At 40.8% G+C, this 23,140-nt stretch overlaps 1 protein-coding gene and 1 long non-coding RNA gene across 5 annotated transcripts in view; one reads left to right on the top strand and one right to left on the bottom strand.

Moving 5' to 3' along the window:
• Positions 1-23,140, top strand: part of PPM1H (protein phosphatase, Mg2+/Mn2+ dependent 1H) — a 278,117-nt gene that overhangs the window by 46,115 nt on the left and 208,862 nt on the right. The window lies entirely within an intron of this gene.
• Positions 1,982-22,124, bottom strand: LOC143642636 (uncharacterized). 2 transcript variants are annotated; one of them, XR_013155768.1, is made up of 3 exons: positions 22,043-22,124; positions 21,550-21,740; positions 1,982-2,258 (listed from the first exon to the last, which is right to left on the bottom strand). It is a non-coding gene; the product is annotated as an uncharacterized LOC143642636 (long non-coding RNA). The 2 variants fall into 2 exon arrangements; XR_013155769.1 differs by lacking the exon at positions 1,982-2,258 and adding an exon at positions 10,558-10,835.

Raw genomic sequence — 23,140 nt, 5'->3', positions numbered from 1 at the left:
AGAGCAGCTCGAGTTGCTCTCCCAGAATTCACTACTTTTCTGGTTCAGTTCTCATTGCTAGTTGGCAATGTCTTCCTGTGTTTCTTGGTGCAGATTCTTGAAAGAGATAATCTGCTTGACCTGGCTTAAATTTTTGATCCGGAACACAGAGGTCATAGGTAGATTGCCACACAGAGGCCTAGATCTTCACGTGGGTTCGCACCCTGGTCCAGTTATCCGGCTTGGGGAGACTCAAAGTAGGTTCATGGCTGCTTCAGAAGGGTTGAGAGCAAGGCAAGTTTCATAGAAGCAGTGGACACACTGCCTGATATATCATAATAGGTTCTATTACCTTAATCCCAGCCTCCCATGTATGTCTCCATGTCAAATTTATTCACCAAATTCATTAAGTAGCTTAATGGAAGATTTCATTTTGACATTTCATTTATCTGTTCTTATTATAGCAATAGATAACCTTTAAATCAGCTTCTATAGATAATGCTTGTCTATGGCTGTTAATATATGTGGTGAGAATTGCAATGTGGTGTGGTTTTATTTTGTTATGCAGGTTCAGAGTGGATAGAAACACACTGGCAACTTTTGTAATACTTGGAGTCCAAGATCATTAGAATAATTAGCCAGTACTTTAGTTTGTGAAACACAGAGAGGATGGACATTTTATTAAAGGTAGTTGATAATAGAAATGCCTTTCCCTGAGCCAATGATTCTCAAATTTGAATATGTATTAGAATCACCTGTAGGTCTTGTTAACCCATCACTTGCTGGGCCTCCCTCCTGGAATTTCTAGTCCTGTAAATCAGGAGTGGAGCACTAGAATTTGCAAAATGAGTTCCCAGGTAATGCTAGTGCTACAGGTCTGGGCTTACACTTTGAGAATCACTGCCCTATGCCCTTAGCCTTCAAACTTAGAAACTTTGTGTACAGGGATATTATGTTAGCTGGACTATTTAGGGTCATCTTTCCAAGATGAACCCCCATTTCCATTGATCTACATGTAAAAATCAGGTTAAAGGGATTTTTTCCTTAATTCTTCCAAGAAAGTTTGACTTGTCCTCACCTATATTCAGTAAATACTTAGCACCTCTTGTATACCAACCAAGCACAGTGCTAGCTCCTGGTGGAGTTAAGGAGGACACACGATGGAACTACACAGAAGATACTCTGCTATATAGATGGGGTATTGGCTGTAACACACACAAAAAAGGAGTTCCTCATATCTCTACTTTCATTCCTAAAATCTTGTGCTGTCCTCCTGTTCTGAAGACAGATGAATAACTGGAAGATTTAACTAAAGCTGATAGAAAGACTTAAACTTAATACCAATGACAGTGTAAAATCAAGCAGTCATACAGATATACTTACTTTTATAAAGTTGCTATGTACCTCCCAAAAAGTATACATTGAATTTTTATAGATTGGGATAATGTTATTCTATATGACTTAATACCTTTTTTTTGCAGAGCATTTTCACATGTGTTATTGAATTTGCTCTTACTAGTAAACCTTTGTGATAGGGATGGTATTACCTCTTTTTTAGAAAGACTGAAATATGCAAGGTAGTATGCCTACCATTTGCCTGGTGTTATGCTAAGTGCTTTATATTCTTACGTATAATCCTTAAAAATAAGCAGGGAAGTAGTTTGTCTCTGTTTTGTAAACGAAGTAATGGAATCCCTAAAAGTAAATCCTTACCCACTTCAGTTTAAGGCAGAACTGGAGGATGACCATTGGATAAAATTTGGGTCCTTATTTTCAATATGCTAGAGAAGTTCCTCATTAATATGAAGAGCAGCCTCATCATCTACGTATTTCCTGTGATCTTTGCTACTCCATATTCTTGTCTCTCCCTTTGTTGTCACCCCTGTACCTTTTTCTGCTTTTTGTTCTATACTATCAGAGCTCCTGCCATGGACGCTCTTTCCATGATCTATTGTATGATCAAAGCAAAAAAGACAGAAACAAAAAACCAAACTTAGTGGCTTAAACACAAGATTTATTTGCTCATGATTCTGTAATTTGGCCAGGGCTTGGCGAGATGTTTTATCTCTGCTCAACGCGGCATTGGCAAGAGTCACTGGTAGCTGCATTTGGCTGGGAGTTGCTGCTACTGGACCATCCGAGGTGGCTTCACTCTCTTGTCTAGGGCCTAGGCTCAGGTGGAGGAGTGGCTGGTGACTGGTTGAGCATCTCTCTCCGTGTGGTCTCTTATTCAGTAGTCTGGCTCAGGAGTCCGGAAATTTTTCTGTAAGTTCCCTTTTCTGTAAAAGGCCAGTTAATAAATATTTTAGGCTTTGTGGGCCTGTAAGATCAGCTGCTGCTGGGGGGCTTTTTTGTGATTTTCTTTATAGTTTTTAAAAATGTTAAGACCATTTTTGCCCCACTGGGCCATGGCTTGCCAACCCTTGGTCTAGACCCTAACTCAGCCATCTTGGTGGTGGTGAGTGGATACCCAAGAGGTCGGACGTGGAAGCTACAAGTCATTATAAGACTTGGGCTTGCGGTCTCAACTTCACTTCTGGCACATTCTGTTGGTGAAAGCAAGTCACAGAGCCAGCCCAGATTGGGGGATGGGGGATAGTCTTTATCTCTTGATGGGAAGAGTGGCAGGTATACACAAGGGTGGGAAGCATTTCTGACAGCCATCTTTTGAACCGATTTTTTTTTTTTTAACATAAAGTAGTATTCATTAATGCCACAGATACTGTGTTCCATCGATATTGTAATGTACATTCTCCCCACAGGGAAAATATGTTTTACATCCTGATTTAACTGATTATATTCATTGATTACAATGGTATCTCAAAATCACCATTTGCCCAACAGCAGATAGATGTTGTAATTAGCCTGTACTTGTACAAGCTTGGCCATAGCGATTGTATTTATGTGTGTTATTAGTAATACACATGTTGAGTTTAATTGCATATAAAAGGTCTTTAAAAATAGTAAATCATGATTCAACACTAACTTTTTGCATGCATAGAAAGTCATAGAAACAGAGGAACAGGATGTAAATTTATTGTAAGTGCAGCAAATTTTGTTAAAAGATGACCACAGTTACTATTTTTTGCAAAGAAACAGCCAAGAGCTTTTGGGGATCTGAGAATTGAAGATAAATAGCTGGAGCTGTGTTACATGAGTATGGCAAAAATATTGCCTTGAAGATGATACATTTTTATCTAAAAGCAGAAGAAATTGCTAGATCCCTTTGAGAAGATGAAAGGAATTTCAAAGCAATGAGAGGTTGGTGTACCTAATTCATGAGCTGCACAGGACTGTTGTTGACATGTAGAATAGCAATTTTTCAAACTTACTGACAGCTTTCAACTGGAGCCGCTCAATTTTTAGTGGCTTGTGATTTACTTGAGGGAGAATTTAAACAACTAGAAATGCTGACAAAACTAAGAGTCTAAACTTATCTTGTGATCTTAAAGATGCTCAAGAGGCCAAGGTCACGAGCATGGGGTATGAAAAGCAGTTATTGTTGTGATACTTTGCACAATTGCTGATGGCCAAAAGTTGCAGCCATAATTTAATCTTGAACCACAAAGCAGTTCCTAAGAAAGAGTTCTTCCCCAGAGATGTTATGGGGCATATGTTTGAGCATGCACACACATAAGCACCCACACACAAATAGATTTTCTTTAGCTAAGCTAAAGAAGAATTGGCTAAACATTGTCTGGAAAAGAAGTCCCAGAGCACTGTATAGCCCACCCAGTATATAGATTCTTGACGATGATCATAGATGTATAGCTGAATAATAAAGAAGAAACTCACTGAACAGTATAGTGACCTAGGTTGCGGTTGGTGATGGCATGACTGGGCAACTACTATCCTTTTGGCACTTTTTTTTTGGCGTGGTGTTCTAGTTTGCTAGCTGCCAGAATGCAACACACCAGAGATGGATTGGTTTTTAATAAAAGGGGATTTATTTAGTTTAAAACATATAGTTCTTCAGAGGAAAGACAGCTAACTTTCAGCTTAGGTTCTTTCTTACATGGGAAGGCACAGGGCAATCTCTGCTAGCCTTCTCTCCAGGCCTCTGGGTTCCAACAACTTTCCCTGGGGTGATTCCTTTCTGCATCTCCAAAGGCCTAGGCTAAGCACTGAGTGCTGAGATGAGGTATGCCGAGCTGTTTGGGCTGTGCTACACTGAGTCTCTCATTTAAGCACCAGCCAATTAAATCAAACATTTTGCAGCAGGCACACCTCCTAGCCAACTTCAGATGTAATCAGCAATAGATGAGGTTCACATGCCATTGGTTCCTGTCCACAGCAATAGAACTAGGCACCTTCACCTAGTCAAGTTGACATCTAAACCTAACTACCACACATGGGCAGGCACCAGGAATTGAACCCAGGTCTCCAGCATGACAGGCAAGAATTCTCCCACTAAGTCACCATCGCACCACCCTCTTTTGGTACTTTTGATCACCAAAGATATGAGTCCTGGCAATCTAAAAACCCTTCTGTTGTGACATTTGGTAAGAACAAGAAAGCACCAGCCTCCAAAACTGTCATGTGTGTCTAACACTGGAAGAACTTAATAAAGACAATAGTGGGGCAATGTCCAAAAATGGACATCAGCAACTGAGTTACAGTGATTCGAAAGAGTCAGACTCAGCATGGGAAGATTGTTAGGACTATCTTAACCAGCTAATTTTCTTTTAAATTGTATCATGAGTGACACATGATAAAGCTATAATTATCTAAACACTTTTTCTATAATTATAAAAGAAATCTAAGTGACATAAAAGCACTCTGTCATAGCTTACTTGTGGCATTTTTTATTAAGTGTATGCAAAATGATAGTTTATATTATTATTGATTACATCTTGGGTTAGATAAATGCGTGCCAAGCACTAAGCCGAAAGTTGCTGCTTTCATGGAGTTTCCAGTCTAGGTAAGATGGAAGGATTTCTACTCAAATCCCTTGCATTTCAAAATGCTTTTTCCCAGAGGAAATGTTTAAGAGCAAAATTATTCACCTACACCATATTTATGGGAAAATATGCTCCAAATTCCAAACAGCCATGTCTTTAAGGAATTAAGTGTTTGGCTTTTTCTAGCTGTTTCATATGTGTACATTATATATTACCAACTTTTCTGTTAGTACTTAAGTATATAAGCACTTATTAAGTGTATATGTGTATTAATTGTATAAGTGCTAGGGAAATTGCTATGTTCCAATCCTGGCGCCGTCATTTCTACATTTACTAGACTCTAGGCAAATAACTTAACCTCTCAGTTGTGAAATGGACATAATTATGGGGTTAAATGGGATAATCTATGCAAATGCCCTTAAAGTTGTTTGTAAACTCTTATTCTACTTCCTTATATTCCATCCTCTCATCTCTTCACCCTTCTTCAGGCTTCCTTCCTCACTGTGCTTTGAAACTCCTTTTAATACATTACCAAAGACTTCCATATTGCAAAATATAGCATCCCTTCTTTCTTTTCATACAACTTCTCAGCAGTATTTGGCTCAGTGGACCACACCTTCTTTGAAACATTATTTTCTAACCTTGGCCTTCCTTATATATTCGTTTCTGTGTTTTCTTTTGCTTTACTGAATACCACTTCCAAAATTTCCTTTGATATTCCTCCTACTTTGGCCAACCCAAGCTTGGTTCTAGGTCTTTTCTACTCCCATGGCTTTAAATATCATTAATGGGCTGATGATCTCAACTATTTATCCCCAGCCCAAGCTCCAGACCCTGTATGAAACAACTATTTGACGACTCCTTCTCCTAATGGACTGAACTCTTAATTACTTGTCCCTGCCTCTTCTCCTTAAACCCTGCCCCTCCCTCCTCCACTTTATAAATCTCAAGTAAATGGCACCAGCGTCCACCCAGTTGATGAAGTAAAATTCTCCAGCCTTCTGCTCTATCCTTCTTTCCAACTCCCCATGTTCTGTCGGCTCTATCTCTAAGATAGATCCCATAATCACCCCTGTGTGTCCATTTCCACTGTGGTCGGCCTCTCTCTTCTAGTCTTCCAACATAGCTTCCTGACTGGCCTCTTTGCATCCGTTCATACCACCTTTTCTCCGTATCGCTCCCAGAATGAGCTTTAAAAAATATAACTAAAATTGTGTCACTCATGCCTCAGAATCCACCAGTGGCTTCCAGCCCTCCTGGGGTCTGGGTCTGACCGCTCTGAAGCTCATGACTGCCCTGCCCTTGGCTCACTGTGCTGCAGCCACACTGGCCTCCTTTCTGTTTCCTGACCATGCTGACCTTTTTCCACCTCAGGGCTTTGGCAGTTGCTGTCCCCATGGCCTGGAACTCTCCAACCTCACCTTTGCCTGGCAGATCCCTTCTTGCCTTCAGGTCTCAGTTCAGATGCCATCTTCAGAGAGGCCCCCCATGACCACCATGTGCATTTAGTACTACTCTCCCCTTACCCTAATGCTGTCCTGTCACATTTCCCCAAGTATGCTCTCTTCGCTGTACATACCACTGTTGGAAATCATTTGGCTCATTTATTTGTTCACTTATTTGTTGTGTTTTCCCACAAATAGAATGCACATCACAAGAGCAGGATCCTCATCTGTCTCCATCAATATGGTATTTCCAGTACCAAAACAGCCCAACATTTAGTAGGTGCTCGATAAATATTTGTTGAGTGAGTGTATAAATAAATACATACATAAAACCGGCTCCCAGCACAGTGCCAGGAATAATAATAACTTCTTGGTAAACACTGGCCATTATCATACTGAACATTAAACCTTAGTTTATATGCCTGTCCCTCTAGCCTGGCTGCTTTCCTAAGAGCAGCTGTTTCCACACCTTAGACATCTTCCACATAGTACGGGTTTAATAAAGAATTGAATTGAATAATGAGCTTTTGGAAGCTGCTCTTTTGTTAATTGGAAACTGTTCATTTGAAACTGCTCTATAATGGACACTGTCCTTAACATCTGCTACCTTGTGTGTTTTCTGCCTTCCTCTCACTTGACCTCTCTGTGGAACTGTTCACCACTGTCCACCGAATATGAAAGCTGGCACATTCCTCATTCTCCATATCTAGTCCTCACCCAACCAAGTGCCTTGTATGCAGCCTCTTGAGTCTCCCATTCTTAGGCCAGTTTACAGCCTCCCTTCCTATGGAGGGCTTCTTCCTTAGTTTTTGCATAGACAGCCACTCTTAAGTAGCCAGACTGGTCGTGTCTCTTTCCCTGCCTTCCCTTTTCTAAAATGCCACTATGCTCCTACCCGTTGTCAGTTTAAACCACCTTAAAAGACCCTCTGTTTCAGCAGCTCCTGATCTTGTTGGACTTTCTTATGCTGCCATGTCTGGTAATAGACTTTCTCAAGATTCTAGAATCCCAATATTCTATGTATGTACTTTACAACCTTCCTAGGATGAATTATTTGTGATGAGCTGCTTACCCTTATTTGTCTCATCCTGGTAATAAGATATTTATTTTGGGGTGAATTAAACTTGAACTTTAAAAACTTTTGTGAATTAGTAATTAGTTTTTTCTATTTGACATTTTTATTAACATCTTCTAACTAACAAGTTAGAAACTAAGGTTTTATGCTTTGATAAATCTTCCTATGAGAGGGTGTTGACACTTCCCACAGAATGACTATAGGTTTTCAGTGATATTCTTCAATTTGGGTTTTTTATCGTTAAACATATTGAACTTTTCCACCCATGTAATTTTAACCAGATAACTCTCAGTTATATGGAATTTGGTATATACAAAATACACAAAATAACTTGGGTTATTAGCACATTTGTCTTTTTATAGCATAGTTCACATAGTTCTGAAGTTAACCACAGCAGGTATTATTCTCCATGTAACAGAGACCCGGAGCTCAGAGTAAGATAGATATATAGAGAAAAAAATTTTGTTTGATGCTTGCTAAGCTGCTAATGGTGATAAACTAGCAGAAGCCGTGTGAAATATAAAGGCCCAAAGAAAATACTGGTTAAACATAACAGAAACTAGATTAACAAAGGCAGTTCACCAGTGAACTTTATCCTTAAAATCAATATTTATTTTAGATGTTTAATAGACATTTTCACAAAGCCTTTTTGTAAGAGTTATCTTAAATTCAGGGCCCTTTAGCGTAAAGAAGGAGCATTGCGGTGCTATGTAGTTCTTATCCCAATAATTTGATTTGGTATGTGAGTTTAGCGGGGTTTCATAGCCCTGGTATAACTCTTTCCCTTTTGGCAAATTTAACATAATAACACAGGCCAGAAAACACGATATCATAGATTTGCCAATTATTGTGATTTTTTTCAGAGCACATGCTTTTTCATTAAATCTTTTTAAACTTTTCATTTTGAGGTACAGAACAGTTGCAAAAATATTTCACAGTTTTCCCGTATACCCTAAATCTAGCTTCCCCTTTTGTTAACATCTTACATAGTTATAGTACAGCTTTCAAAACCAAGAAATTAACGTTGGTACCTATGGTAAGCAGAATTGTAAGATGGCACGAAGATTCCCATCTCCAGGTGTACACACTAATTGCCTTCCCTTGTGTGTGGGCAGGACCTGTGAATATGATGGGATAGCATGCTATGCTTATGCTACATTATATGCCAAAAAGAATTTTGTGCATGTTGTTAAGGTTCCTAATCAATTGACTTTGAGTTAGTAACAGAAGAGTATTCTGGGCAGATGATCAGATGAACCCTTAAAAAGAGATAAGAAGCAGCAGCAGATACTCTCATTGACCTAGAAGAAGGGAGTTGTGAACTGCCTGTGGAGGGGGCCACGAGGCAAGGACCTGTGGGTGGCCTCTAGGAGCTGAGACTGCCCTTGGCCAATAGCCAGCAAGAAAACAGACCTTAGTCCTACAGCTCTGCAAAGAACTAAGTTCTGCCACTGACCCAAAAAAAGGGTGCCCCAAGCTCCAGATGAGACCCACAGCATAGCCAACACATTGATTTCAGCCTTGTAAGATTCTGCTACCTCATGTCTGGACTCTTCTGACTTGCTGAAACTAGATAATAAATGTGTTGATTTAGTCTGTGGTCATTTGTTGGGTAGCTATAGAAAATGAATACTGAATACTATAGAGAATAATGAACTATCTACAGGCTTTATTTGGATTCCACCAGTTCCACTGATGTTTCGGTTTCAGGATCTAATCAAAGAATGTGATATTTTAATGCTCTCATTCCTAATATATCAATATGACATTATTCCCAATATTTCATAATAAGCAATGCTTTGGTTTGTGAAGCTACCAGATGGTAATACAGCAGAAATGGGTTGACTTTTGCAATGGGGAGCTATTAATTTACAAATTTATAGTTCTAATACCATGAAAATATCCCAGTTAAGGCATCAAGAGAAGAATACCATCTCTGAAGAAAGGCAGCTGGCATCTGGGGTTCCTCTGTCAGTTGGGAAGGCACCTGGCCAGCGTCTGCTGGTCCTTTTTTTTTGTTTTTAAACCTCTGAGCTCTTTCTAAAAGTCTCTGGGTGTTTCTCTCTCTACTCTCTCTCTTTTTATCCTCAAAAGGACTCCAGTAAAGGATTAAGGCCCACCTTGAATGGGCTGGGTCACATCTCAATTGAAACAAACTAATCAAAAGCTCCTACCCACAATAGGTCTGGTCCCACCCACAATAGGTCTACACTGACAGGAATGGATTAAAAGAACATGGCCTTTTCAGGGGTACCTAACAGCTTCAACAAGCAGTCAACCTGTGCAAATCAGGTATCTATAAATGATTCCATTCTCACTGAATGGGGGAGGTAGGGTTGGCATTGGAGTGTAATCTGTTCATGTTTTATCACATTAACACTTGTTAGTAGCTAGATTCTATCTTGGACTTGGTGCTGTTCTGTCTGTTAATTCCACCTCCGTCAAAGAAGCCTTCCCATGTGGCTGTCACCTAGCATGCAGAGCTGCAGTGGAATGCTGAAAGCCTAAGGAATAGACCTCAAACTCTGTCCTTTTCCCCCCTTCTAACTGCACAGAATCCAGCTGTCTGAAAAGGATACAATTATGTGAGAAATTGCCTCCTGCCAACTCTAATTCCCAAGTGTTGTTTTTAGAATTGCTGGGTTGAGGCCTGTCAAGATATTTTTGAATGTGTAAGCTATTATGTAATCAGGATAGTGACCCTGTACTCAAGTGCATTCATTTTACAGGTGGGAAAGTGGAGGCTGTTAGGCTAAAGGTGATGCTGAATTTTGTGGTTGCTATGATAGGAATCTAGGTCTTCCTGTTTATAGTATATTGTTCTTCTCACTGTCAGCAGGTTAGTGTTTTCAAACATGGTCTGTCATAGTGCTTGTTAGAGATTAAGAGATATGGGTGCTAGTTTGATGGAATTTATCCAAGGACCAGAAATAGCCATATTGTGCCCTGTAAATACTCCATGACCCACGGTCTTGGCTCTTGGGTGCCTTTCTGTCATGGAAACCAGAGTTCCACTTTAATAGATGCTTTAAGAGCGTCCAGCACCCCAACCATCATGTCAGGTTAAAGGGTATATAGGGGCACCTGGCTTAGATACCAGACCTGAGTGAAACATTCCCCAACCAATACTCACTGCCTCCAGATTAAATTCTGGGACAAGTCCAGGTGGGTGCTACTATGGAGAAAGATGGTGGAGCCTCCAAAGGCACCCAGAGTCCATTTACCCATGCAGTCTCCTAGAGCTGGGAAAGAGGTGATGGAATGGGGACACTCCTGGTTCAGCTGGCACACGTGAATTTCTTCTTCATAAGGACCAATGACCTGTGACTGGTAATAATGGACTATCAGTGGCACATGTCCTACATTAACAGATGAACAGTTTTTCCTCCTCTCTTGCATGTCTGGGAGGGGAGCTGAAGGTAGGCAGAGATGAATCTGATGGAGAGAGAGAGGAGTGATATAAATTTTAGTGGAAGTCACACAGAGAAATGGATAAAATACAGTGGTTCTATTCTCTTTGGGTAGTTAAAGGAAGAATTCTACCCAAGAGATCTCTGGACTAAGTTTCAGAGGACAAACAGACAAAAAGAAGGGGCTGAAGAGTGGCGGGTGCGTGAAGTGGATACAAACCACCCATACAAGGGCACTGAGGTGTGAAACTACAGTGGAAGCATGTGAGAGAATTTAAGAAATTGCTCAGTATACTGGAGTTTTAAGATCTGGGGGAAGGGGCTATTGTAGAGATGAGGCTAGATGGGGAGAGATGAGAGGGTGGGGGCAGATCATGGGGGGCAGGGTGGAATTGAGTCTATAAATTGGGCAACTTTTAAACAGAAGTGACATCAGACTTGCATTTCTAAAATTAAACATTTTTTTAAATTCTAAAAACAATCAGAAAGCATAGAAAAACATGAAGAATAAATATTTGCCCAGGTTGGTGGGGTTTGCCTCTCCTGTTGCCTTCCATAACACCCCATAGGACCTAACTTGTCATTTTGGAACCTGGAGAAAGCAGAAGAAAATGTTTTCCCCCTGGAAGCACAAGGTGTAGTACAGATAGGCTAGCCCCGTGCTACGCTCATTTCAGAGCCTCTCAGGCTGCCTCTGATCCTGAGTCTCTGGCTTCATCCATTCCTAGCAAGTGCTAAAGGTCCCCCTGGGACTGAAGGGGCTTGAACTGTTCAGAGTTTTAAAAATTACTTATTATCTTACTTTTTGGGGCTCTCTAAATGTGAGGGCCCTGAGGCAAAGCCTTGGTTACTGTGCCTTAGCTCCACACCTATTAAACCACTCACCACACAGGATTACTATTTCATGGTTGCTTAATCTAGATTGAAAAATCCTCTTAAGGTGGCAGTAGCCAGGACGGTCCAGCTTACTCCTTAGTCTCCAGAATCTAACGGGGTACTTATCACACAGGTAAATGCTCAACAATTATTTGTTGAGTGAATTAAAGACTTTTTAATTCCCTCTCCACACACACACACCCTTGATTAAATCATCTACCTAGGATACTATCTCTTAAAGTCAACTGCTCAGGGACTTTTAATTCCATCTGCAGAATCCCAGCATAGCAATACCTACATTCGTGTTTGAATAACCGTGAGAAAGTTTGTATGCTACAAAATAGAGTAGCTAAAAAATAGGAAAGAGTCATGTCTCTCTTCCACCCTCTAACTCTCCCAAGAAAATCTCTCACATAGCCCGTTGTGTTAGTTTGCAAAAGCTGCCAGAATGCCATGTACCAGAAACGGAATGGCTTTTAAAGAGGGGAATTTATTAAGTGGCAAGTTTACAGTTCTAAGGCCATAAAAAATGTCCAAATAAAGGTCCCGACAAGAGGTTCCCTTCATTCACAGAGGGAATGGCACTGACAAGAATAATCTGGCAGAGCTATCGTGGAAGTGAAGTTGTGTCACCTGCTGCTGCACCAAATATGTCTTTTCTGTGCTGCACCCAGGTCAGGGATTGCAAACTCAGATATTTATTGGGGTCTGTCAGGAAAGGAAAGGACCAAATCCAGACTTGGGGCTCAGGGAAGTCTTCACAGAAGAAATACAAGTTAAAAGATCTCCAGGATGGGTAGGAAGTAACCTAAAAGCTGCCTCTCTGATTATTGTGGTCAAACTTGATCTTCACAACTTCATTTCTTTACTTCTTTAGAGCTGTTTCACAACCTTGACTGTTCTTGACTAGAAAGTCCTCTGTTTTCTACTAAGTGTATCACACAGGTGTTATCTTAGTTTCCTAGGGCTGGCTGTGTGAAATAGAGTACCACAAACTGTTTGACTTAAAACAACAAATATTTATTATCTCACAGTTCTGGAGGTAGAAGTCCAAAGTTAAGGTTTTAGAAGGGCCATGCTCCCCCTAAAGTCTCTGGAGAAAAGTCTTTCCTGCCTTCCTAGCTTCTGGTAGCTCCCATTAATCCTTGGCATTCCTTGGCTTGTGGGTGCGTCACTCTAATCTCGGCCTCAGCCGTCACATGGCTGCTTTCTCCCTGTGTGTATCTGTTTCTCTCCTCCAGTAAGGATACCAGCCCTTCCATCTAGGGCCCACCTAGGCCCACCTCGTCTTAACAGATTTCATCCGAAAAGACTATTTTCAAATAAGGTCATATTCTAAAATTCCAAGTAGATGTGAATTTGAGGGGACACTCTTAAACCCAGTGCAGGCATATAATATGTATTTATAATATTGTCCCATTTTATCAACTTCTTCCTCTTTTTCCTTCTATCACTGAACATGCTTAGTGTAGAATTCCCTTTATTCCCCAAAGGTCAGTTTTAAAGTTTGTAAGTTTTGAAAAGTAAAGACCTTCAGGAATAAAGTCTTAGGGACCTGTGAACAGTGGCCTCTGGTAGAGTTTATTTTGGAATAGAATATCTAATCCAGGTTCCCCACCCTGACTACCCATCAGAAATATCCAAGCTGGGACCCCACCCCTCAGAGATTTTAGTTTAATTTAACTGCATGGGAGCCTGTCCATCAGTGAAATTTTTAAAGCACCATAGCATATGAGCAGCCAGAATTGAGAACCCCTCATTTAATCACCTCACTTCCGGTTTAGGGTGGAGGGAGATGAGTTCTGCCACAGCTTCCTAAGCAGAACAAAGAAGGAAAATGACAGCAAAACACTTCCTCCTAAATGGTGACTTGTTAGAAACAACCATTTCCCCTAGGAAGAGGACAAGAGGACAAGTTGATTCAAAATGGACTAGGTCAAACATACATAGTGAAAATCAACTTGTGCTACCAGACAAGTTTCCAAAATAGAACCCACCTGGCCATTAGAGGTGATGTGCATAGGGAAAAATATTTTTGTCTTACTATGGTGTGAGGCAGTGGTTTTCTTTCTTTCTTTTTCTGTTTTTTTAAAGAACCAATATTTGAAACCAAAGCTCTTTTGAAACTCCAATAACCCTCCTTAGGACCCTCAGACAGAGTTCCTCAAAACACTTTAAGAACAAAAGCTTCAAGTGTTAAAGCTACTTCCGTCTTGAGTAGAAGCTAAAAAACTATCAAATTGAAACCAGCTGTTTCATACCGAGCAGTCAAGTGGAGTCTATTATTTCCTCCTGAGGTTTGGCCTCTTGAGCTAGAACCCTGGATGGATTTTTCTTTCCATCTAGACAAAGCATTTGCCGCTCTGTGGTGAGCTAGAGAGGGGGGTGAACAGCATTCTCCCCTTTCAGCATAGATACTTTTTTTTTAATTGTGAAAAATAACATATAGAAAAAAGCAATCCTTTTCAAAGCACACTGCAACAATTAGTTGTAGAACAGATCTCAAAGTTTGGTGTGGATTACAATTCCACAACTTTGTTTTTCCTTCTAGCTGCTCCAAGACACTGGAGACTAGAAGAAATACCAATATAATGATTCAGCAATCAAACTCATTTGTTAAATCCTATCTATATAACTCTACTTCTCCTTTGATCTTTCTCACACTCTTTAGGGGTACTTGGGCTATGCCAATTCTAACTTTTTCATATTGGATGGGGCTCTTGATAATATGGAATAGGGGGATGGAACTAGTTGGTGTAGCATAAATAATATTTTAGAAAGGAAATAGATACTAGGAAGTAAGTAAAATTTAGTATTAGCCATTAAAATTGAGTGCACCAGACTCACCCCTTCCTTCCTCACCTTTAATTTAAAATATCTATGCTACCATCTCTATGGAGACAAAATAAATCCATTTATGGTCTTCACTGGGAATTTAATTTCTAATAAAGCACATCTTCATTTGTTTTAGAACCAACCATGTGTGTGTATGAAGTGTAAGAAGTTTATTATAAGGAATTGGTTCAAATGATCATGGGGGGCTTGCACATCCAAACTCCATGGGGCAGAGGTCATTAGCTGAATATTCCAATAAAAGTGAAGCAGAAATCCTTTATCTGAATTCCCCAGGGGAAGTAGCTGACTGGACACCAGCACACATCAATTTTGGAGTTGGGTCCAAAATCCTCTTTTGATTTCTGAAATCCTCAGCTCTCAATTTTAAGACTTTTGATTGGATAAGGCAACTACTCCCCACATTGCTAAGGGAAATCTCCTTTGTTGATGGTAGATGCAATCAACTGATTATAGATGCAAATCCTATCTCAAATGACTCTCCTATTCACAGGCAGACCAGTGCTTGAACAGGCAACTGGGCACCATAGCCTAGCCAAGGTACTTGTGTCTTCTGCGTTACTTCACTCTATAAATGTAGCAGTGAATCATTCCATTCACCCAGTAGTGGCTCTAGTTTGGGAAGGCCCTGTGCTAGGCACATGAGCAGAGTTCTTTAAGATCATGGACAGACCAGGGTCTGGGACAGGAATTTTGTTCCACCACCTACAGCTATTTGTGATATTAGGCGAATTCCTTAAACTCCCAAAGGCTTCACTGCTTTATCTCAAAACAGAGACAATTGTGTATACCTCCTAGGTAGTTGGGAGAAATTAAGGGAAATAGTTCATATTTAATTGGCATTGTTTACTATTGTTATTCGGGACCTTTGGAAGAAAATGCTTTCTGTCCTCAATGAGATTATAATCCAGGGGGAGCTAAGCAGCTGAAATTACTCGTTCATATGAATAATACTTTTTGATAGCCACTATGTCTTGGTGCTGTGAATATAATGTGGTATAAGACAAAATGACAGAAGCTGCAAGGTTAGGGAATGGTCCCCAAGAACACCCTCACTTATGACACTGGTTGCAAGTTCAGGGTTACCCAAGAGCACCCTTAGATTTGATAATTCTCAGAAGGGCTTGCAGAATTACTAAAAGCTATTACATCCCCAGTTAGAGTTTATTACAGTGAAAAGATAATGATTACTATCAGCCAAGGGAAGCAGCACAGGGGCAGAGTTCATGTGAGTATCATGTGCAGATCTTCCAGTTGTCCTCTCCCGGCGGAGTTATGGTCAGTGTTGACACCTCCTGATAATAGTGTGTGATGATGTGTGTACCGTATTACCAACTGGGGACGCTCACCTGAGCCTTGGTGTCTAGGTTTTTATGGGAACTGGCCACACAGACATGTTTGACTGCCCACATCGCCGACTTGCCATCTTCAGCTCCTATACAGTCAAGCTGTGGCCCAAAGCCCCCATTGCAAACTCAGATTAGACTGTCCAGGGTGGATAAAGGCCCTCAAGTAAACAAAGACCCTGTTGATCAGGTAGGACATCCCAAGGGCTCAGAAATGACCTCGTTAGAGCCAAAGGCAAAGGCCAGGCCTCTCTTTATGTAAGGTTAATTGTTGACTACACAGAAGCTCCACCAAGAAGCCTTGATGCTAGTGGAACAGATGCACTGGGAGAACAGAGGCACATGTGCTGCATGCTCCTGGGGGAGGCAGTTTGTGAAGGGAGCCTGAAAGAGTGAGCTATTCCACAGGATGGGAAAACAGGGGCAGGGAAGGCAGTTCAGACTGTTAGGCATGGCAAAGGTCAGGGGATGTGAGAGTTGAGAAAAGGAATATTCTGTTCCATTTTACCCACTAGTCAGATGGATGGTGAGTCTAGAGAAGTAGCTTGGGCAGTGATAGGAGACACTGAGAGCTTGGTTAAGAACAATGATTGCTCCTTATGTGAGGCGCAGCCGTTCTTTGCAGGAAGTACTTAATGCCTCCCTGTGGTGAGGATGTATTAATAGTATCTCCTCCTCTGTGGATGCAATGGCCACAGGAACAGCCCATAATAGTAGGCTGCTCACACAATATGTTAAGTCCTGGAGGAAGATTCTGCCAACATTTTAAAAGATTTGGCTAAGAATATGCCTCCAGAATGGTTATTTCAGACTGAGCCTAGACTGTATTTCTAATCAGAGCAAATATACATAGTCTAGGTCAGGGAAGACCATCAATCTGTTTCCAAGATAAAAGACTACAAGAAATAAATCAGACAACAGCACGTTTGTAGTGGCAGAAAATGATTGAACTTTTACTCAATACGTGTATAAGGGTTGACTTGCGCTTGCCCTGATAATGTGCTGAAGGGAAGGCGTAGCATGTGGGCATGTGCTAAAAAATAGTAGGTGGAAGTTACATCATCAAACTTGTTGCCTATGGGCAACTAAGCACAACTTAAGAACTAGTCACTGGCCCTTATATAACAATGTGGGGTTTGCAAGGGACTGTTACGCCTGTCAAAATTTAACCAATCTTTTCTGAATTATTCTTGTCAAGTGGCATCCAGCCCCTATTTGAACCCTCAACTGATGGTGAACTCAGACTTCGTGGGGCTGCTGAATTTCACCTTGGACTGCTGGCTTCTGCTCCTGGAGCTAGTTTTACTTCTTGGGGACATATAGATGAGGCATTATACACACCTTGTCATCAAAAATGGCCAGCATGCCATTTTAAGACAGTTCTCATGTCTACTTGTATATTATTTTTTCTGAATAGAACATCCTCGTGTAAAGTGGTTTTGTTTGTTTGTTTTTTAAGTCTTTTTCATCACCTTGATTACTTGTCTCAGCACACTAGTTTTTCTCTACTCTATTTATGGGTGGCATAAAGAACTGAATACATCATCCAACAAATGGTCCGATTTGTCCTGAATCCAGCAAGACTGTGGCTCACCACCATCATCTTCCTGAATCAGATTTCTGTCAACTGAGCCTAAGGTTACACTAGCCATTTTGGTGCCAGGGTATTGAGCTTACTTCCCTGCTAAAGCCTGTAGGGGTGGTTTTGTTTTGTTTGATTGTTAAACTAAAATCCCCTAAGTTCCTGCTCTCCTTCCTGTATTTGTATACTTTGACCAGCCCAGGTTCAGAATCTTTTATTGATCGTTTTTTATTTCTCAGGTTTGTAAAGATTATTGAACCCTAATTCAGTGGGACAGGAAATTCAGTGTCACCCCCTGGCTTCCTTCCTACCACAGACGTGATAACCTTGTCTTCTGAATCACCATTCAAATCACAGATCCTATCGGTCAGAAGAGAGCTGAATGGAGGGCTCTTTGGCAGAGCCTGAGTAAGCCCCTCCAGTTGGATGTTGAGCTGTTTGTCAGCAGACTTTGAACATGGTCATTATTAATTCTTCAAAAATATTCTGTCCCATTTTACCAACTAGTCAGTAAGAATATTGTAAAAACTTTTTCAGAGGCCTTAGCAAAGTCCAGTTCTCCCTAATTCCTTCCCTAAAGTTCAACAACAGATCAACAAATAAAATCTGAAAGTTGTTGGGTTAAAAGATAAAACCATCCCAGATGACTTGAATCCATTTTGAACCAGCTCACTGCTTTCTTTTATGCTCTTTTTACTCATCTTGGACTTTCATCCCACCTTATCTGTGTTCATGTATTATTTTCAGTCTGAAGAAAATTTTCTTTAAGGAATCCAAACATAAGTTCCATCAACTCCAAGCATCCGAAACACTCCTTCCTTATTTGCTATTGTTATGGATTGAACTGTATCCCCCAGCAGATATGATGAGGTCCTAGCCCACAATAACAACACTTCAAAATTTGTCCTCATTTGGAAATGGGGTCTTTACAGAGAGAATTAGTTAAGTATAGGTGAAGTCATTCTGGTGTAGGATAGGCCCTTGAGCTAATAAACTGGCTGCCTTATAAAAAGGGAGAAGAGAACACATAGACAAAGGGGAGGATGCCTGTGAGGATGGAGGTAAGGATTAAAGTGCTGCAGTTATAAGCCAAGGAGCATCAAAGATTGCTAGCAAACATCAGAAGCTAGAAGAGGCGAGGAAGGATTCTCTCCTACAAGTGTCAGAGGGAGCATGGCCCTGTCAACGCCTTAATTTCAGACTTCAAGCCTCCAGAACTGAAAGAATAAATGTGTAAGCCACCAAGTTTCTGTTACTTTGTTATGACAGACTTTAGGAAACTGAGAGAGCTATATAAACGTATTCATGTTCTTTTACCAAAAGAGCAAACCTAGAAGCTGAATTTTGTTTGTCTGTATAATTTCTCTAATCACCTATTCATTCTGGGCTTTGGATTCGTGATTGAACATGCCAATCCACACCATCCTCTTATGTATTTGTCCTAAATGCACTTTCTGCAGGGAAGTTGCCTTTGATTCTGTGCCTTTCTTTCCAAATTTTAGCATGACCTTTTCAGATCTGAGCAGCCTTTGGTGGTTTCCATAGCAACACTCACTTTTCTTCTCATTAGAATTTTTTTGTGATTGCGTAGTCAGAGCTTCTAGACCTCATGAACACTCTTCTGTTTTCGATTGTGATGCCATGTCATCTGAAAACTTCCAACCTAAGCTTTACTGCTCATTCAGTGGATGTGTGACCCAAAATGGCTGCCTCTGAGCAAGAAACAATCGACCCTCTCACAGGCTTGATGGGCGTGTGACATATAATAGGGTCCCGCTAGTGAGTGTTGGCTGAGTGGCCATGACCTTCCCTAGGACAGTGCCAGTAGGGGCTGGGCTCTGGCCTATAAGGACCCTTTCTCTTTTGCAGAGGAGAGGCATCAGAACAGTTGCAATTTGACTGTGAGCATTTGTGTCTCTTCCCCTCATCCTACATGCTTTTTCCACTCCCCAGTTCTCATCTTTGAGAAATCCAAGGGTGAGTATAACATTGTAAAATGTTATACAATTCAGTATTGGGACTGAAAATGGCAAGGTGCTTTCTTTTTCATTCTTAAATTAACATAAAGCAAGAAGCTATATAAACATATTTATGTTGTCATTAAGATAACGTTGTCATCTTAATTTTCTTGGAAAGAAAGAAACACATGAAAGCCTGGCTAGGTGGAAATGTCAGTCACTTTTGGTCTTCCTAAAGAGGAGGTAACCTCTGACCCTAGAAAATGGTTCTTAGCAGTCTGGAGTCAAGTGTGACCCAATTTCTTGGGGTGGAAATCTTAATTATAGCTTAGAAGGGTTGTTGCAGTGGGATTTGAGCAGTGCCTTCTATAATTGATTCAATGGAGACAACTAATCATTTAAAAAGTAGCCAGCTGCCACAACCAGCACAGCACCCATTGCTTTTCTTTGGATCCATGTCATGCACTTAAAATTTGTTCAAGATTAAGATGTTGAAATTATCTTAGAATGCATTCATTCTAAGAGTACTTAAGAATGCGGTAACTGTTACATGTGGATTTGTAGACCCCTTGGGGGAGAATTTATATATATCCTAATTGGTGTGAGGGCGATATATGTTGATCAACATTGAAGCATCATCATTTTGAATGGTGACTGCTAACATAAATGTAAACGTAATTATCCTTTTCAGCTCAGAAAAATCATGCATGCAGAGTATAATGTATCTGGTAGAGAGATTGAGCTGAGAAATTTGTCTCCAGCTAACATCATTTGGGAAGACTACTTATTGATATCAGTTGATTTTAAACTGTATCAAAAGTTTAATAATAGTGGTTATTTTGGGGAGGTGGGGTGGGTGGAATCCATCACATTCAGTCTATGTCAATAGTAAAATTCATCTTGACTTTAAAATAATTAAAATATTTAAAAGCAGAGCTTAGATTCAAGGATACACCCTAATTTGTTGCCCCTCTGGCTAGGGTTGTGTTTTAGTGATTTGGGGTGTTAAAGGCAGGCTGCAATGCAGCATCTAGGCTCGTGGCAATTCTATGTCCTTTGCCCTAGCATTGCTTTTCACATCATGGCCTTCTGTCTCTTGATATGAATTAAAACAGCTTCCCTTTATGTGAGTTTTTAGACTAGAGCAAAAATTGTTGACGTTATGATCTTCCAATGAACATGCGTATATCTTTCTCAGAAATTTTGATGAGATTGCAAAAGCCAACACATTTGACTTTAAGTTTAAGGAGGAACATTTGGCAAGAAACTAAATGCTGCAGTTATTTCCCTAGATCTAAGTTTAAAAACTTATAGCAGGAATTTATAGGAGGAGTTTGCAAACCCTGGAAATTAGGATTCAAATCTGCGCCCCACAGTGAATACTGGCAATATTACAAGTCTGCCCTGTGTCATCCATGTGCTCTTTAAGAACTTAATGTTGACAGTAAGTCCCCTGAGTGTTCCCTCACCTGAGAACCAACTTGTCACCCTCCCATATTCCCTATCTAGTCCACTAAGAGAACCACCTTGCCCAGTTGCCAAAGCTGGAAAGCTGGGAATCCGCTCTTCTCACCCACTCCACGTGTCTGACTTGTGTCCAGTATGCCCAGCAGATTCTTCTTCCTTAGTCTCTCTCAAGTCTAGTCTTTTCTCTGTTCCTGCTACCTCCACCTTGCTTCAGGTTCTCCTTTCATCTCTCCTGGATAACTGAAATAACCTTCTTGCTACTCTCCCTACCTGTAGCCTCTTTTACATTGTCTGCAGCCAATGTGGCTGTTGAAAAATCTTTCCAGGGTTCCCTAAAACCTGTGGGCTAGTGGTCTGACTCCTAAAGGTGTCCAGGAGGCCCTGGCTCCTTCCTTTCTTACCAGTCCAAAATACCTCCAAAGCAGAGTTCAAGATGGGCTTTTTTCTGGACATCCTCCCTGACTCAGGACATCTCTGGTCTGGATTTGCATTCTCCTTCCCTCTCCCCTCACAATGCCTGTCCATGGTTTTGTCACAGCTCTGCATCACTGTGGGGGTTTTGCCCCCTCCCTCAATGCTTTTGATACTTTCTGCAATACAGTAACTCCTCAAATATTTATTCAACAAACATTTACTGAACGCTCATGATGTGCCCACCTCTATGCTGGGTCCTCAGCCCCTAGAGATGGCTCTGCCCTCTAGATGAGGGGGTGGGAAGACCTCACCCCCTGCGGCAGTGAAGGGTGATTCGTAAAGGATGAGCAGAAGTCAGTCCAGAGAAGAGTGGAGGACACATGTGGTCCGGCAAACACTACAGCGTGTCCGAAGGCCGTGGTTTTCTTGAGGAACTGAAAAAAAAAGCCAGTGACTAGAATCAGGGGGAACATTCTCGAGGCTGGTAAGGAAGGCAGGGTTGGCTCATACAGGGGTTTTGGACCAGGTTAAAGAATTTAGATTTTGTCCCAAGTGCATTCAGAAGCCATTGAAAGGACTTTAAACATAGACAGAATCCTGTCACATTCCTGTTTTGAATTAGAACGTTCCCAGAAAGACCTGTTATGTGGTGATTGTTTTGAGGGGATGGCAGGGGTGGAAGGAAGGAAGCAGTTATGAATGCAGCATAGAGGTGGTTCAGTGGTAAAATACTCACCTGCCATGCAAGACCCAGGTTTGATTCCTGGCCCATTTTCCCCCCACCCCACCCCCAAAAAAGAATGCAGCATAGAGAGATGGTATGGTATAGTGGTTATGACATGGTCTCTCAAGTCACAATACTTGGGTTCAAATTCTGGCTCTGTTACTGTATGACCTGGGCAAGTTACACAGCCTTTCTGTGCCTCAATTTGCATATCTACAAAATGGGCCCATTCATATTACTTGCCCCTTTGGGTTAGGATTAAGTGAATTAATGTATGTAAAGCAATTAGAACAAATCTGGGTACAAAGTAAGTGCCATATGCATGTCTTATCATCTCTGAAAGTAAAATGTTTAAAAAGCTTGACTTTAGTAAATGAAACTTTGTTTATGATATATTAAGAGGTAATACCATAAGTACTGTGAAAACAAAGCCATAGGGGAACCTCTAGGAAAATGGTTATATTCATTTCGCCGTGCCTTAGACCCTTGTTCTTAAATATCTAAAGCCAAATATAGTGTGGCAGTGAAGCTGCAGATGATGCCACGAACAGCTCAGGCGATCTGCAGTTCATATGGCCTTCTGTGTGACCTCATCGACTTGGCATGAAGGAGCAGGTTCAGCACAGTGAGGGGTTAAGACCAGGGACCTGAGAATATTCAGGTCTGGCTTTGGTCCAAGCCCTGTTATTTTATTATTATTATTATTTTTTAATTTGTATTAGAGCAGTTGTGGGTTTACAGAACAATCATGCATAAAATACAGGATTCCCATATACACTGCACCCTCCAACACCTGCAGTGGTGTGGAAAATTTACAATTGATAACATTTTATATTTTGTAATTCTATCTTTTAACGTTATTTACATTTGTTACAACTGCTGAAAGGTGTTTAAAGTAGTACTATAACCATTGTCCGTAGTTTATATAAAGGTATTTTTTCCTCCATATTTCTGACTTTTTTTTTCCTATATGTCTTTATTTTATTACTCACCTACCCATGCACTGGACAAAGGAAGTGTCGGTCACAAGGCTTTTACAATCACACGGTCACATGATAAACGCTATGGAATTATACAATCATTATCAAAGATCAAGGCTCCGGGATCACA

The sequence above is a fragment of the Tamandua tetradactyla genome, chromosome 7 (genome assembly GCF_023851605.1).
Source record: "Tamandua tetradactyla isolate mTamTet1 chromosome 7, mTamTet1.pri, whole genome shotgun sequence".
NCBI lineage: Eukaryota > Metazoa > Chordata > Mammalia > Pilosa > Myrmecophagidae > Tamandua > Tamandua tetradactyla.
The sequence above is the reverse complement of the archived record's forward strand: the minus strand, read 5'-3'. Positions and strand labels throughout refer to the sequence as shown.